The following is a 13,941-nucleotide window of genomic DNA, read 5'->3' as shown; positions in this document are numbered from 1 at the left end:
GTGTGCCCCATGAGCGACAATTGTGGAAACAGGAAACCTCGCAATTATCCCTCCTCTGTTGCGAAAGGGCTATAGGTGTAGAATAGGCCTTAGTGTCCAATTTAAAAGCAACAGTGTGAAGTCTGTACTATATGTGTTATGAAACCAAACGTGCTAGCTGCAGAGCATTTTAAAGAATGCATACTTTATTTAAGGATTTTTAATGTAAGGATTTTTATGCCGCCATTCAGCCAAAAAAGGCTCTCACGGCGGCTTACAAAAGTATTTCTTGACAGTCCCTGCCCACAGGCTTACAATCTAAAAGACATGACACAAAAGGAAAAGGGATTGGGAGGGAGGAGGAGGAGGGGGAAAAGGAAAGCAAATTCAGGCACTACAATCTTAGTTGCAAAGTTCAGCAGTTACAGTTGACAGCAGGAGGGAGGGGGCTCTCAGCTGGAGCTGGACCCAGGCACGGTGGAGAGGTGCCTGGCTGCTGCTTCCTCCCTCACTGGTGGGCTCTCCAGAGACAGTTGGTAGCAGGAGGGAGGGGGCTCCCAGCTGGAGCTGGACCCAGGCACGGTGGAGAGGTGCCTGGCTGCTGCTTCCTCCCTCACTGGTGGCCTCTGCAGAGACAGTTGGTAGCAGGAGGGAGGGGGCTCTCAGCTGGAGCTGGACCCAGGCATGGTGGAGAGGTGCCTGGCTGCTGCTTCCTCCCTCACTGGTGGGCTCTGCAGAGACAGTTGGTAGCAGGAGGGAGGGTGCTCTCAGCTGGAGCTGGACCCAGGCACAGTGGAGAGGTGCCTGGCTGCTGCTTCCTCCCTCACTGGTGGGCTCTCCAGAGCCAGTTGGTAGCAGGAGGGAGGGGGCTCTCAGCTGGAGCTGGACCCAGGCACGGAGGTGCCTGGCTGCTGCTTCCTCCCTCACTGGTGGCCTCTGCAGAGACAGTTGGTAGCAGGAGGGAGGGGGCTCTCAGCTGGAGCTGGACCCAGGCACGGTGGAGAGGTGCCTGGCTGCTGCTTCCTCCCTCACTGGAGGAAGTGTCTAAAGTGTCTACTTTAGTGTCTAAACCAGTGTTCTGTGATACTGCAGCTGAGCAAATGGAATTTTCTAAATCCAAAAAGGCTGCCAAAGTCACTACATCTCAATTAAAATTAAAATATATGCATCATTTTGTAATCAGAACAATGAAAGGTTTAAGCCTTTCATAGGCTACAGCCTACTTCACCAGGTGCATGTTGTGCATCTTATTTTATATTCATAGCTGTGGGTGATATGTACTGTATACACTGAAATCTAATATGATTAGAGATCCATAAATGTTTTAAATAAGAAGATCTGTCAGGTTTAAGTTATATGAGTAGCACGAAACCAGATGGCATGGTTCTGATTTTGTAAGGTTTGCAAGCTAGAGTTCTCAAAAGCATTGGCAGCATTCAAAATGTGTATAGAAAAGGGGGGAAAGTTTATATGGCATTTGGATTCCAGTTCTTATTGATCAGGAGAGGCAAGTGTCTTGGCATGGGATAAATTTACTCTTCACCCCCCTTCCCCTGCAGTATATTATTTAACTGGTTGAACATTTTATATTTTAGAATCTATGCATTTCCACACAACTAGTTTTTTTAAAAAGAAGTATTTAACAATTTACCTTTGTATGTAAAGCAAGTAAGGTTGTGACAGAGGCTTCTTTTTACGAACAAAATACATAGATATCTGGAGGCAACCACAATTTCCCACCTTTCCCATGTACTTATCCTATGCATCTTGACTCAGAAGCAAGTCTGAGTCAGGCCATAGCTAGACCTAAGGTTTATCCCTGGATTGTCCAGGGGTCAAACCTGTTCATCTAGGTGACACACAGAGGATCCAGTGCTCAGGCAGGGGCGAACCCTGGATGGTCCCAGGATAAACCTTAGGTCTAGCAGTGACCTCAGTGTGCATAGGATTGCAGCTTAAGTTACACAATTGATGAATCAACCCAATATTGTCTACTCAGATTAGCATTGGCTTTCCAGGTCCTCAAGCAGAGTCTTTCCCAGTCCTGCTTCCCAAAATGCCTGGGACTGAACCTCAGGACTTCTCTCTGCAAAGTACATGCCCTTCCACCCTCCCGCCCCTCCCCCCGCCGCCCGCCTGCCCCAAGGTTTCATTATATGGTCCTATCTATTGCAGTTAGCTAGAAAACAAATACAGGTGACAGCATAACAAAAGGTTAAAAGAAATATATAAATGTAAATCAGGAGAAGCTTCACAAAGTTTGAAAAAGCAAAATCCATTTACAAAGCAAATCCAGTTGTATTTAGCTACTTCCTACTTGGAAAGCTATTTCTTTGAAAGTAAGCTGTGCAGTTGTCTATGTGTCTTGGCTTTTTTCCCAGGTTACACGTTTCTTTAATGATAGTGGTTTGATCCAGAGCAGTAGAGCATGAGCGAGGATACATGCTTTGCACGTGCATCAACAAGATGAAAGGTCTAATTAAATGGGTGTTGCATGCATGTGAATGGGATTTAAGCAGTCCCAGATCTGTACATGGCAACCACTGCTGGCAAAGAACAGCCCTTTTCTCTTCACATGATGGATTGCATGATCCACCTCAGTATGTATTGTATTGAGATCCTTATTTGAATAATAGTAGTAGGACCAACATGCTGTGCATATTCTCACAATTACAGATGTATGAAAAACTCAAGTGATAGATGAGGGAGGTCTGGATTTGAGAAACTGAAAGTTATCTGTTTTGTTTTGAACTACCAGTAATTAGAAAGATCATAGCTGCAAGTGAATTTTATCTTGAGGTGTAAATACCAATGCTATTTTATTCTGGGAACTGCTTTCAAGGGTACTTTTGTCTGTTTATATCTTAAAGATGCGAGTATAACTAAGGTTGCCAGTGCTCAGGGAGTAAGTCCCATTGAACTTACGTATGTAGGTTCAATGGGATATAGGTTTCTAGGTAGGTTTGGGATGGATGCCTGGAAGAGATTTGTATCAAGAGGAAATTTTATAGTCTAAAGGTGGCCATCACACTGGATTAGTCTATTTATTTATTACATTTCTATACCGCCAAAAAGCCTAAGATCTCTGGGTTGTTCACAACGATTATAGCCATAAAATACAACATTATAAAATACAATATAAAAGTTTAAAACTATAAAATAAAAACCAAAAGAAAAATTAGCAGTAACGCAAAGATTTAAAATACAGTAACTGATTTAAAACAATAGAATCTGAGCTTAATGCCTTATTGCTCAGGTTGTTTTAGATGTTACTGTTCACTTACCCGTATCTTAAACCTAGATAACAGATGAGCGAGGGGCTTTGATCTGAGACTGCAAGGTGCTTTGATCTGAGACTACAAATTAATAACACACAAGAAACTTATATCACTTACCAAAAAGAAGTTCTTCCTACTCCCTTAAAACCTGCAGTGACTAAAAGTCAGTGATTAAGATTCCATGGAATTCATTATAGTTCTTCCTGTTACAGTATATTAGTTGCAAATTCTCAGTTTACTAGGAGTCTTTAAATTTTGATTGGGAGCTTTCCTTAAAGTTATGTGGTTCGTTAGTGTTTGCTTACATACCAGTGCAAGGGATAGTTTATTCCATATACAAGACTTCCTGTTGAACGACCCACGCACAGTTTTAAAAACTGTATTTCTGCCCCATTTATCTTCAAGAGTGCAGGGCGGCTTACAACATCTAAAAATAAGCAGGTTTTAATTTTTTAAAAAATACATCTAAAAATATAAAGTTTCTAAAAAAAAACATAAAAACACCTATATAGGAAAAATGAATTATGTACTAACGTTACTGGAACTTGGCCAAGAAGGATCTATCAAAAGATTTTTTTCCCCTGTGTCTGCAGAATAAATAAATCTGTGTACAAATTATAGAGGCAGTGTTGGAGAACTATTCATAAGTAACCTTGCCTTAACCTTGGTAGAGAATTACATATTTATGAGTGTCAGAACAGGACCAGGGAGACCCCTGTTCAAAGCTCCACTCATCCATAAACGTCAGTGGGTGAATTTGGGCCAGTCACTATCTTTCAGTATAACCTACTTAACAGAGTTGTTATAAGAATAAAATGCGGGGGGGACAACTATGTACGCTACCCTGAACTCCTTAGAAAAACGGAAGGATAAACATAGAATAAATAAATTAAAAATATTGGTGTTGTGGCTTGCCCATAATGGATATGGACTTGTCTTATTTATGTTTTTGAAGCACTTTAGCCAAAAAGCCTCCCAGAGTGGCTTACAAATATCAGTAGTAAGAAAGTTTCTGTCCTCAGGTTTACAATCTGAAACATCCTTCCTCCACTTGGGGCCCTCCAGATGTTTTGGACTACAACACCTAGCATTCCTGAGCATTGGCCATGCTTGCTAATGCTCATGGCAGACAAAGTCCAAAACATCTGAAGGTCATGAGATTGGGGAAGGCTGATCTAAGAGACATGACAGACAAGGAAAAAGGGGGGGGAGGGAGGAGGAAAAAGCAAGCTCAGGCACCAGTTCTTAAAGTTGAAGCATAGGAAGGTTCAAGAGAACCCTAAGAAGAATGAAAGTCTGGAACCACAACGTACTGTTGTGCTAGGACTGGTCCAGTGAAACAGGTTGCTTCTGTAGGCCTCGATCAGGGTACTAAACAGCAACAAGTTGGGTACAGTGTGCTTTCTGCAAGGATCTCCTCTGAGAACAAATTATTGGTGCAGTCATTTTTTACAGTTGAGGAGGGGAGGCATATGCCTAGAATTGGGCTTCCAACCTCTAAAAACAAGTTCTCATCACTGAAACACAAACCACTTATCTGGCAGTGAGCAGAAGATATAGGTGCCCCCACCCTGCAAACGCATACATACTAGACAACCATTGGCTAATGCTGGACTGCATCCAGAAGGTGGTGCTTGTTTCTAGGGTCTTTAGTAAGACCGGAATCAAGTTGCAAAACCAGTGATAAGACTGAAGCAGGAAACCAAGCGCATTCCAAGAACTAGGCAAGACGGTGAATTTCTCTGTAAGCAGCAGTATCAAGAAGCAGGCCTGAGAGGGTGGGTTGTTTAAGTTGAATTGTGGCTCTTGCATTCATGGCAGCAGCTTAAATGTTGGTTTCACTCTTGTTTCCTTTAGCTGAATGCATATGTAGGGATATCGGAATTGGTATGTTGGGTCAAGCCAACCAGTATATTGTGTTCACAGTTTGAGTACAGGAAAGTTCACGTGATGGTGATGTTCCTCCTCTCATCCATACCTGGTAGTCAGAGATCTAATGTTTCTGAACATGGAGGTGGATTATATTAATCAATTTTTTAAATAGTTGTCATCACAACGTTCTGTGGTAATGAGTAGGCTCCATGTGTCAATTATGTGTGAAGTGAGAAGATCTGCTTTTAGCATCTTGCTTGTTGAGTATTACTAAGAAACACTATGGTTCAAATGTCATGTATTCAGTCTTCCCCTCTCCACTTCTATTAAAAATGGTAGTAATCCTTTCTTGCATCCGATTGTTCTCTATCCAGAACTTCTTGTTGCATCTATTTGAGCTTGGGGTAGCTGCAAATTTCAGTGTTTGGTAATTATTCCTCTGTCCTACATTTTAGCTTCCAAGTCTCCATATTAAGTCTCCTATATCTCATTTGGGTTGGTCATGCCTCTAATACAGGGGTGGACTCTCCAGGTTTTTTAGACTACAATTCCCATAAACCCTGACCATGCTGGCTGGAGCTTATGGGAATTGTAGTCCAAAACATCTGGAGGGCACCAGGTTGTCTACCCTTGCTGGCCGAATTGCATCAGGAGTTTATGGCATAGCTGGCCAGGAGATGGAAAGTATAGAGACACTGTTCTGTCTTGCACTGTTCTGCTGCATTCAACGTGGCTCAGAGACTAAATACAAAGCCAGACTAAGGCAAAGGAGACTGCGTGTGTGTGCCTTAGAGTGGAACTGTTCAATACCCTGATCATAGCTTATAACACAAATACCAAAATGCTTTTCCACCTCTGCTCTAAAATGAATAGACTTCTTTTGGATTATTAAATACAATTATTTCAAATGTCCTTTATTTGGCACATTTATTTAATAGTAATGGCCACTGAAATCAATAGGACTTGCTTCCATGTGAAGGTGTTTATGATTATGGTCCTGGTCAAGGGTTCTTAAGATGCCAAGCTCAGCTTGTATTTCTTAAGTTCTTGCGTATTTTATTTCAACATTTATATGCTCATTTTTCCAACAAATAGCCCTCAAAGCAGCTTACAATCAATAGAAAAAAAATCACTTATAACAGAAAAACAAACAAAAACAATAGTACATGTCATGCTGGGAACATCTTTAATTATCTTCTTTTCAGCTTCATTCTGGCTGAAAAATCAAATTCGTGCATAGTCTTTCTGTATTTTTCCGAGTCTCTGTACGCTCTCTCTCTTCTCTCTTGCACACACACGCGCACACACACTTCCTTCTCTCCACTTCCCTCTTTTTCCAATACACTCACAAAAGACATTTGCTGTCCTTTGAATACAGAGGCTGGCAAACGTGCGCAGCACATGTGCAATATCCAAAAACACATCTAGTTTTAAGTGTACGCACATGTGCACCATGCTCTCAAATATATACAGCAGCATTGGTTCTCTCTTCAATAAATAGCTATAGTACAAAGCCTGGGAGAAGCTCTTCCTCTTTCACTCCCTCCCTGCCCCCTCTCTCTCACACACATCTGGGAGTGTCCCTCCTTCCCTCCCTCCCTCCCTCCCTCTCTTTGCTGATTATATAACAGGCGCTTCTTCCTAGGGAACAAGAAGGTTAGGATACACCCTCACTTGCACTCTAAAGCAGATCTTAAGGTATACAAATACTGAACAAAAAGGCTGTCTGTTGTAGTATCAAACACTTGTTTTAAGCAGACACTTCTGGTGGCAACAGGATAGACTTGGCAACAGGATGAAATACTATCCTACAACAAACCAAAGCTGCTTTATAATAATTTGGTAGAGATGTTGATGTGTTGCAAGCAGCATAATTTGCCATCTCCCTTAGGAGGTATTTTAAATCTTGTTAGAAACAAGTACCTGTTCTTGTTCCATTGTTGGATTGCTTTTCATTTTGAATAAACTAAAGTAGGTTTTATTTCATATTCTACCAGTAACTTTTGCCCTTGCATGTAGATAGTGTTGGAGTTGGTTTCTACCTTTGTTTTGATTCTAGTGGCAATTGTAGTTTTCTATATAACAAGGTGTGAAAACAGTACAGTTTTCTTCAATGGCTCTTTGCTTGACAGCAGCAGTTTGAGCTCTGGCTCACATTGATGAGATGCATCTTAGAGATGCTAAAAAGCACTGTGGCTTTCTTTACTAAGAGAAATGAGCAGGAGGGAGCAGAGTTGCTGCTGTATCAGTGCAACTCTCTGATGTGTGACTTTCTGCCAGCATTGTGAGCCAAGCCGGGGACAGTCTACCAGTACAACAGGGTGGGTTGATGTTACTGTTGACACTGCCATAGGCTGTTAATGAGATACTGAAGAACTGGTGTAGAAGTGGGATTCATCTATCCACCATGCAAAATATATTTGGTTGTCCTGCTTATGAGCATTTATTTTCATTTATTAATTATATGTATAGACTGCCCAACTGGCAGATGTCCTCGGCATATGAAGCTGCCTTATATTGAAAAGACCTTTCTTCTATCTTGCCTATTACTGTTTAAGACTTACATCTGTACTTACGCACCTGACAATGCCAGATTCCTAAATATTTATATTGGGATATTTACATAAAGAGACTTTTCTCTCTACTTGTGGTAGGGTTAAAAATGGAAAGTTTGCTTTTTTTGTAAAATTGATGTGCCTCAAGCACTTATGTAACAGTTGTTGGATCTGCCTCCTGTAGGGAGGTGAAATTGGGTCAGAGTAAGGCAGACTAACACAGGGACCAGCAGTAGCAGTAATGTCCCTTGCTCAGGTTTGTGAGCAACCCTGATCTGGAAGCTTATATAGAAGTCAGACAGCACTGTATGCTCTGTTATAATTCTTTGCTGTTCTGATCTACCTGCAGCTTCCTCCTTTGACCAGATCCTGATGGTGATGCACAGATTGAATCCCTGTCTGATAGTTCTAAGGTCCGAAGTACTCATGTTGACACTAGGAATAGCTTTGAGTCATCCATTGACATCCTCATTCATGTTTTCTGAGGAAGTGCTGGTGCGTTTGATATTTTGATCCTTCAAAAGCACTTAGTTGCATTTGCAGAAGGATTTAACCTTTTGCGTTTTACCTTTTCCCCTACAGTTGGAATAAGCGCCATATATTATATAAAGGGAAGTATGCAGCACATAACTGAAGAGAATTCACTTCTACAAGATGTGCTGATGGTCACTACTTTAGATGGCTTTAGAAAAAGGATTTCATGAAGCGCTGGTCTATCAACAGCTTGTTAGCCATGGTGGGTACCTTCGAAGTACCGGGTGATTGGACATGCAGCAAGGGTTGCCATACCTTCATGCCTTGCTGATGAACTTCCTTCCAGATGCATCTGGATGGCCTAAATCAAAAAGAGTTATAGACTGAAGGATGCAGTTTCCTCAGACATATAGAAAATAGAGCCTTATGATTTCAGGTTCAGGTAATTTGCTTGATTCTGAAACTCTCATAGCTATCATTTGATGCCCTTTTTTCCTTTCCTTGTTCCTGTCTAGTATCCCAGCATCTCTGAAGTCTACATAAATCTTTGACCTTCATCATCCTAAGCCCCTGACAATCTTTGAAGTAGGTGTTTTTGTTCTTGTTATGGTTGCGTAATTTGCGTTACCTTGAGTTGCCCTTTAATTATGGTTAAATAGTCACATGTATATAAAACTCAATAGAGTCTATCTACTGATCACAGAGCGCTTCCAGATTGGTGCACGGTATCATTTTTAGGGGCTGCATATGGATTGGATGGCTAGTGTAGCCAAGAATCTGTGGTGCGGGCAGGAGGTAGGTTCCTGGATGCAATCCGGGCATTAAGGGAGACAAAGGCCATAGTGCTCTAGATGGAGAAGGTGGAATCTTCCTCATAAGCATATATTAAAGATGTCCCTTATTTGAATTATTGTTGTTGTTGTTGTTGTTGTTGTTGTTATTATTGGCATAGATAACAAAAACTGGGTGACAGTTGTAACAGCAATAGACAGTGAGATGCTGAGGTACACAACTTTTGTGCATCTGAAAAGGAATATACTGTAGTATATAATACAACATTTAATACAGAATAATAGAACAATAATCCTCCAAGGCATTGAATATTTTAACATAAATCACAGGCGCAGCTGAGTAGTCTCAAAGCATGGATGAGACAATGGTGCAGAGAGGAAGGATTCAGATTTGTTAGGCATGGGGAACATTTTGGGACAAGCCAAGCCTTTACAAGAGGGATGGGCTTCGCTTAAACCAAAATGGAAACAGACTGCTGGCGCTAAACTGTTGGCAGAACGGTTTTTAAACTAAATCCTAGGGGAAAGCCGACAGGAACTTGGGAAGTTCCAATTTAACCTTAGTGGTTCAGGCATTGCCAATGCACTGCAGAAGATACAGGACAGATGCGGGATACAGTCAGACGAGATACCTGTGGCCCTGCCTGGAGATGCCAAGGGTTGAACGTAAGACCTCTTGCATGCAAAGCATGTGCTTACTTGTCCAAGGTGGATCCAGTGAGCTTTATAGATAAGCAGAGATTTGAATCTGGGCTTCCCATGTGCAAGCCCAACACAATGGAATGCCCCCACCCCACCCCAGTGTGTGTTCTGTTCAATTTAAACTTCTATCATCAAGCAAATGAGCTTTGATGGGACCTCTTGTTTATGATTGCAGAATATTTGATAATTATTCCCATAGGGGTATTTGAATATGTCATGAAAAATATCCTAAATTGGTCATTCCATCATTCAAAAAAGAGCTGCTCTGGGAAGAATTAAACAATGAAAGTCTAAGTAGCTTTTCTTATAAATGCTTGGATGTTATGGTATTAAAAGCAGTTACATAGATCTAGCATATCCACTCTTATAGATGATAGCCTTTACTATTCTTTGGCAGCTTGATCATGGGAAAAGGAATGGATGAGTGTGATAAAATTTATGCATAATTTTTATTTTAAACTTTTATTAGAATAACCTATTGAAAAGGATATTGTATTATATCTCACAAAGTAAGCTTCTACTTAAAAATAACTAAATAACTAAAATACTTTCTATTGAAACTCATATCAAAGTTAATTTCTTGTTGGCTTTATGGAGCTTTATCTATAGCTTTGCCTTGAATTTTAACCTCTGTACACTGTTATTTTACATTTGGCTAGCATATAGAATGTTTTGTAGAGGCAGTTAGAACATCAAGAGTTCCAATTTAACCTTAGTGATGCAGACATTGCCAATCAGTTCTGGTGTACCGTGTACTTGTCTCCATCATTTTCACACTTTTATTTCAACACAATTTCATTTTGTTTAATCCCCCCACCCCAAATGTTTGGCAGTAATCCACAAAATATGCAAGCTTAATCTGTTTGGATAGCTGGACCTTTTCCAAGCATGAGTTGCATGTTCCATGTCTCAAAAGTGTTTTTTCAGTTCAGGAAAGTTGAGAAAACTATTGAAACCAAATCAGGGGGAGGGGTGGGTAGAAACTGGAACGACGAGTCTTTTATGCAGTTAAAGAGAACTATTGATTCTCCAATCCCACCTTCTGGTTTATTGATCTTGAATTCTACTATATATGATTTTTGAATATCTAGCTGGTATAAAATAAATAGTATATATGTGGTAAGTATGTTATACTTGGCTAATTGTAGCAAATTGGTATCTTCAGGCACAGGCAGTTTTTTAAACAAACTAAGTGTTTAATACTTAGCAAGAGTTTGTCAGCAGTAATTTTAACAAACTTTCAGACCACCGCCGTTTGTAAATGGCGATAGAAGATTTTCTTGTTCTGATTAATTATCTTCCTCCCTCACTATCTTTTCTCTTCTCTTCCTTTAATCTTTAGCCTTGAGTCTTTGGTTGGCTACCCTTGCTATGCAAGACTAATATTTCAGAAGCTGCAGGAAAGTTTTAGAACTTTCTAAACTGCAGGAAAGTTGTGATAAAAGCTGTGATAAAAACCAGAGCTCACGATTTACATGCCAGCATCCATCGCCATTTTCCTGGAAGTCCCAATAAATAGTGTACATTCATCACTCCTCAGCATACCCTGTGTTAAATAGAACTATGTGCATTACACTTGTGCTGCTTGGACTTAAAAACCTTTTGGAGGTAATACAGATAAATAGAGTTAACTACAAAAAGATGAATAAAATTGTAGAGAAATGAAAATTTTATAGACTATCAAAATATTCCAGAAGGCTAGCAGGGTCAGAGGGCACTTTTATGTTGATATTTTCAAGTAAGTCATTTTATAATGGAGAAGATGCATCAGAACGAAGTAAAAAGCTGACAATATCTTTATTGGACCCTGCCTTAAAATGGAATATATCCAAAAAGTATGAAATCTTAATAAGTCTCAATGATAAAGAGATTAATTATGTGAAACAATGGGATAAAGAACTTGGCAATATCAAGGAGCATTCCTGGAATATATATGGAAAATAGAATTTATAAAAATTGTATATTGAGAGAGCCTCAATATAAGTTAATATCAGCCCCATGAGAAAAATTAGGATCTGGTACCTGTAGGAGTGCCAAGAACATGTGTTTACCCATGTGGATGCCTACAAATGAGAAAGTATAGGACTGAGATCCTACAAACAAAACTTGATATTTTTGTTATGTTGTTATGTATTGTTATTTTTGTTATGTTGTTATGTTTTGTTATGTATCTGGCAACATATGTTGCCAGATACTCTGGAGACATTAGTGGCTGAGTATTTTCCATATGAGGCTCTTGACTAACAGTGCAGTCCTAGGCAACTTTATTCAGAAGTAAGTCTTATGAGTTCAGTTAGACTTACTTCCAAGTAAATGTGCATAGGATTGCTTCCTAAATCAGTTTATGATTGTAGCAGATATCTATATAGATACAGATATATCTATAAACTGTGTGAACATACCAAATGTGAACAGTTGCTGATCAGGCTTTAAGATGGAGATATAATGGCAAGAGGAACAAGACTCAGGTGACTGCCTTAGAAAATAAATAGCAATTTATAATTTTGGGGAAAACCATGATCTCTATGCATTCAAAAAATGTGAAAAAAATAGGGGGGGGGAGTCTTTTGTTTGCTATGGTGAAGAAGCAAAAATAAACATTGTACTATGTTTACTTCAGTTGTTTCTTATATCTGTTCTTATTCTTTGTTTTGAATAAATTGTAAATAATTCGAGTAATCTGCACATCTTACTAAGAATATGTACTGCTCATAAAATAATTGTAGCAGTTTTATCTATTACAGTTGTTGTTGTCGTCGTCGTCATCTTTCTAGGCTGTCTTTCAGGGCAGGAACCCTGAAGGTGGCATGCATGATTCCCTCCCCTAATTTTATCCTCACAATGTCCCATAACGTAACAACACTTTTGATGACTGGTCAAAAGCCATCCAGTGAGCTTCATAGCCTAGAGATTTGAACCCAAGTCTTCCGAGTCCTGGTGCAACACTCTCTGACCACACTTGTTTTTGTTCCTGGTGAGTAGAGGTCAGACGAGATAGAAATTAGCAGAATCATCCTTCGAAGTTTCAAGGCTGACTAATACTGAGCCAGATCATTATTCTATCTATTCCAGTGCTATCTGCTCCAGCTGGTACCAGTCTCTGGGTTTTTCACATTGTGGTACCCGAGTCCCTTCTTAACTGGAAATGCCAGGGATTGAGCCTAGGACTTACTGCATGCAAAGTAATTATGATGCTATTCTAATGCTCTCTCTGAAGCAACAAAATTAAAGGAGTTATTGAGTGATTTACAATCAAGGTCATATAGCAGTACTTCTATAGCTAAAAGTTCTGCTACTGGGAAGAGATTCTTTTAAACATGCTTTCGCTTATTTTTTATCTTATATCATCTCATTTGCCCCTAAGTGATGTGGAAAATGCTGAGAATGTTGAGAGAAATTATTTTATTCAATAGTTTCTTCATTCCCATTCTCTCAAATGGCTATCATTTCAGTAACTCAGAGTTGTCTGCCATCTAATTGTAGAGGCTTGTTCAGCTCCGCAGCAGCTGAAGAATCTTGGTCTTTGTTAAGACAGTTTCTTTCTTTCATGTTTTTTTGAGTTTTTTGTGAAAGTCATCATAGGTTAGGACAAAGGTAATATGTCTGTAAAGGAAAACTAATATTTGGTCTGTAATGTTATATTAATTTGGTAAGAACTAAGTTTTGTCCACCGAGAAATTAATCACTAACTGGCAGCACAGTCTCTTGAAGCTATTTTGTCAGTAATAAATTCCTGATATAAAAGGCCCGCATCCCTTCACACAGCTGCTGAAACCCAATATCAACTTCATGTGGTAGCATACAACAGCCAGTGGTGTTGCTGCACAGTTTCTTATTATGTTAAATGGAGTCTACTCCTGCTGTGCCATGCAGTGGGTTTTATCCAGCTGTGATGGGATTAGGAAGGGATCCCTTCCTGTTTCCGAACAATAAAGCATGGGTTTAATTAAGATGGTTCGATCAAATCATAGGTTGCTATTACTTACGAACTGGCAATTATGGTTTGTTCTCACTCCTGTAAACTAAGGGCATGTCTACACCTCCCGGCATGTCTACACCTCCCGCTCAGTCCACATGCAGCGCACGACATCCCGTGAGGAAGGAGGACATTGCACCTGCCATTTTTTAAAAAAGAAAAGGAGCTGGAGCGTACCTGCGCTCCAACGAAAAAGTAAAAAAAAAGAAAAGAAAAAAGCCCCAACCCCGCTCCCCTCCCCAACCCCAATGGGCACAGAGCGCTTTAAGAGCTCTGTGCCCTGTGCCTGGTTCCCGCCTCCTCTCATTTACTTG

At 40.1% G+C, this 13,941-nt stretch overlaps 1 protein-coding gene across 6 annotated transcripts in view; it reads left to right on the top strand.

Moving 5' to 3' along the window:
• Positions 1 to 13,941, top strand: part of ZMYND11 (zinc finger MYND-type containing 11) — a 110,116-nt gene that overhangs the window by 27,202 nt on the left and 68,973 nt on the right. For 5 of the 6 annotated variants that reach the window (XM_063125846.1, XM_063125830.1, XM_063125838.1 and 2 more), the window contains exon 2: positions 8,674 to 8,743. The exons of the other annotated variant lie outside the window; for it this stretch is intronic. The gene's annotated coding sequence lies outside the window, so the exon portion shown is untranslated. The remainder of the gene's footprint in view (positions 1 to 8,673; positions 8,744 to 13,941) is intronic. 6 annotated transcript variants of the gene reach the window in all.

The sequence above is a fragment of the Elgaria multicarinata genome, chromosome 1, assembly GCF_023053635.1.
Source record: "Elgaria multicarinata webbii isolate HBS135686 ecotype San Diego chromosome 1, rElgMul1.1.pri, whole genome shotgun sequence".
NCBI classification, from domain to species: domain Eukaryota; kingdom Metazoa; phylum Chordata; class Lepidosauria; order Squamata; family Anguidae; genus Elgaria; species Elgaria multicarinata.
The sequence above is the reverse complement of the archived record's forward strand: the minus strand, read 5'-3'. Positions and strand labels throughout refer to the sequence as shown.